The following is a 4,282-nucleotide window of genomic DNA, read 5'->3' as shown; positions in this document are numbered from 1 at the left end:
TGTAAAAATAAATTGAAAAATGCAAAAAATTCTATTTGGAACTTTCTAAAAATTATTTAAACTAGGTTTCCCACATCTTTTTGAGACTACAGTTTTTGATGAATAGATCTTTTCCCAACCAAATGAGAAAAGACAAAAATATAAACTTCCAGATTTCTAAAAAATTGAAAACTCACAAAAAAATGTGTCAAACAAGCCCTTAATTGAGACGTTCAACTTTATTCCGATAAACAATTCGTTATCATCTCAGGCAACACTTCAATGTCCGTTTGAAGCCGAGTTGTATAAAAAGGCCACCACAAAACTCAAGTTGCTTTCAGACGATACCTCGTATATGGATCTATTATCTCTAACAAACAGTTCAACTTCTCTCTTTAGGTTCGTGTAAAACTCAATCTATTTTGGGATTGGGACACTCTCGTCAGTTTATTTTTTAATAAAAAGTCAAAAAATAAAAAACTGGAAAACGATAACGAAATTTAAAATAATATATATATATAAGAGTGGTCTGAGTAATCATAATAGTCCCCCTCCCAAAAAAAAAAAAAAAAAAAAGAAAAATCCTGTCCTGATTCTGCCCCTGACTATGTGAAACAGACTTAGAATCGTTGTGAAAATCTCAAGGTTCAGATGTCCAAATGACCTATATGTCTGGTCAAATGTACATTCCTCTTAATGAATCTCTGTCAAAAATCGTTGCACCTTACAGAATATGGAGTTGATTGATAACCAGAGTGAAGTTCATAAATGTACGAGGGTTAATACCTAGTCTGTGCCCAGGCCATGGTGGAATGGATTTTGGCGGCCCAAGAGACCGCACCAAATCCAAGATCGCCGAAGAAATTTGTCAAGGTTCAGCTAATCTCGCGACTGCGCGCAACCATCATCCTAAATTATGAAATTTCTACCCAACATTTCTTTAAGCTCAGATATAGATATTGTGACAATGATTTGATTTTTTAATCAACTTTGTGATTGATATTTGGAATATCAACTCCCGGCAATCCTTGACCCTGTAAAACTTTTGGGAAGGGCTGGCACTTTTTTCGGGTTGGGCTCTCATGGGCCTTAGTTCAGGCGGGCTGAACAAAATTGAAAATTGCTGTCCCGCCCACAGGGTGCCCCTAGGAAAAACATTTAGAGCCATGGTCTGGACCACAAGGAACTAGGGCATCAAGAAAGATATGTAACGCTATAAATGCCCACGGCGTTTGCACCACTCAAAAACCTAAAAATTTATGCCTTGGCGACCTTCCGCATTGCACAATATCTAATAGCAATGAGATGAAAATCCAAAGGGGAAAGGAAAATAAGTACTCAAAAGTAGGCAAAAACTTTGGAGAAATAGGGTCATAACCAGTCTGGGCCTCTGGGGGTCCCCATTATTTGCCATCTATCCTGGATTAGGATCAAGAACCACCATCTGGATCAGGCCAAAAATCATTTCAAATTGTCATCCAAAATATGCATTTTTAAGGAAATATTTGATAACGGTCAAATGTTCCATTTGGTCTCTTTGAAAGCTCAAAATTGAAGCATGAATATTTGCAGCAAGCTAAATTACTAAATTACATGGGCTCAACCAGTGCCTGTGGTCCTTTGTACCACCGCACCTTATTTTTAGCTCTAAACTTTGCTGTAGCCGAAGGGGCAACCATCTTAAATTTTATTAACCACTATCAAATGAAAATAAATTAATGATAGAAGATGATTTAATTTAACCCACCTTATCCACACTTAGGGGTATTCATGGTTCAGTTAATCGAACAGTGGGCCTAATTCTCAAACCGAAGCAGTATTATCGATTTTTGGAAAATTGTAAATCGAAACCGAACCAAATCCAATCGGTTACCGGTTGATCAGTTTGGTTTTCCACCGGTTTGGTCCGTTAGTTTTTTTGGTTTTTTGATATATATATATATATATATATATATATATATATATAAACACTAGAAATACATATAATATATTATATTGTAAATAATAAGTAATATATAATGCATATATAATCATTATAATATATAGATAATAGAATATATATATATATATATATATATATATATATATATATATAATTTACATAAATATATACAATATATATCTACCTCTATATATATAGCAAGATTGTACATCACCTTGCTTCTCCTTACTCCATTACCCCAACCCTTCATTCTCCTTTTCTTTCTCTCCTCTCTCCTTCTCACCATTCCCAATCTACCATCTCAACACCCAATCTAGTTTCTTTGAAATCAATAATTATAATTAACAATTATCAAATAATTTAGGGAAATTCTTTAACTAATAATCCATAATTATTATTTTTAAATAAGTGATAAAAAATAAGAAATTAATCTATGAAAAAATTCTCCTAAACTAATTAAATAATAATCTATTATTATTATTATTCAACTAAATAATTATTAAAATGTTAGGATAATTAAATTGGGAAATTAATCTATTAGAAATTGTTTCATAATTATTTAAATAACAATCCAGTATTATTATTTCAACAAATAATTTAAGAAAACTATTAAGTCTATCCACACCGATGTAGACCACTTAGTTGACTTTGATCATACTTAGTTTTACATTAGGTTTTACTGAATGCAGTAACTATTCAGTAAAGTAAGCTGTAGAATTAATAATAACGTTCTACATCAGTCACAAAATACATGGGATCAACGTTCAATCTTTTACTGTGATCCGATCCCCATGTGGTTCATCGCTGGGGCATTATCATTGGTCCCAGTGTTCCACAGCCCGTAATACAGTTAATATGTTACACAGCATCTGAACGAACACCCATGGACTTACATCAGTACTTGGGCTTTTAACATGGGCTGAGCCTACCCAAAGGACACTATCAAATCAACCAGATAAAAAGTAGATGGATATCAGGTTTCACTTTGATCTTTGAAGAACAAGGACAAGACTCAGCCCTATCTTTTAGGGCCCATTAGTAGAATGGATCCAGTTCAATCAAGGCTAATGGATTGAATAGGCCGTGATTTTTGGCTTAGTTTTCTCAAAAAATTAACGCCTCAAATAGTTAAACCCCTCTTCAAAGGACGACTGGACAAGCATTTTTAGGTGCATTGATTGATGGTTTTGACTTTTGATGGATTGGGTGGTCATGTAAAATGTACGAAGTACGCTTGTTGGTTTTCTGATTTCTGGATGATGCATGTGGGAGCTTATTGGTACACTTGGCCTTGGATATGAGGTCTTTGTATTTTAAAATTGGGTAATTTTAGCTTAATTGAGGATATGAGGGTAATTTAATAATTACAGCACCTTTTCATCTATTATCTTTTATCTATAAAGCGGATACATTGCCTTGGTAGAATAATATATATAAAATCTTATTATTATTTGATTTATTTCTGCAAACGACCAGCAGATCTGGAAGATGACCCTTTATTTCTAAATTCAAAGTAACATGCTCTTTCTCCTTTCTGTGTGTGTGTGGTTGTTTATTTCTTTAGTCATATTTGGCAATTATATTGTATTCCACCTTAGAATTCTAAATTCCACTACTAATTTATAACAATTCAAAATTTAAAATTCTTTTACCTATAACACTAGCACCTGTTCATGTATTACCATTAATTCCGAAATGACACCTATTCCAACTGTACCATAAAATTAAGATTTATTGAAGTGAACTGAACAATAAAAACCCTAATAATTTATCAAATCAGGTTGAACAAAACAATATGAGAATTTGGCAGACCCAGGCACAGCCAAGCCCAATTTTCATATCTGGGCCGACTAACAAGGTGTATCAGGTTTGGCCAAGAAATGCACATGAATCCAATGTCTAAGACTTAAGTCACTAGCATAAACTTAAAGTTTAAACCACCAAACCCCATTAATAGTCTTGTTTGACATTCAAATTGTTAATATATGGTACGATTCATGTTGTAGCCATATATTTTAAGAGAGTGGTTAAATACTTTTGTACGTCTAAGTTCTATTAAATAATGGATATTTTCAGAACTTAATAATATTCCTACAAGTATCTTTTATTATTTGGTCATTTACTTAAGACACCTCTTATAGTTTGTGGATTTAAGCATCATATGCTAGCCTAGACTGCTAGTTATATAGTTTGTTGATATAACTAAGCATAAAAAAAATATTGGTCATAAATACTCTTTTACCCCACACTTATATATCGCAACGTTTTTTAACCCCAAAATCTACTTTTAGGTTTTTTACCAAAAACATTACTCAAGTGGAGGGGTGGCCACTTCAAGATTTTATTTAGTCTATTATCAGC

The sequence above is a fragment of the Nelumbo lutea genome, chromosome 2 (genome assembly GCF_056320005.1).
Source record: "Nelumbo lutea isolate HS-2025 chromosome 2, American lotus-T2T, whole genome shotgun sequence".
NCBI lineage: Eukaryota > Viridiplantae > Streptophyta > Magnoliopsida > Proteales > Nelumbonaceae > Nelumbo > Nelumbo lutea.
The sequence above is the reverse complement of the archived record's forward strand: the minus strand, read 5'-3'. Positions refer to the sequence as shown.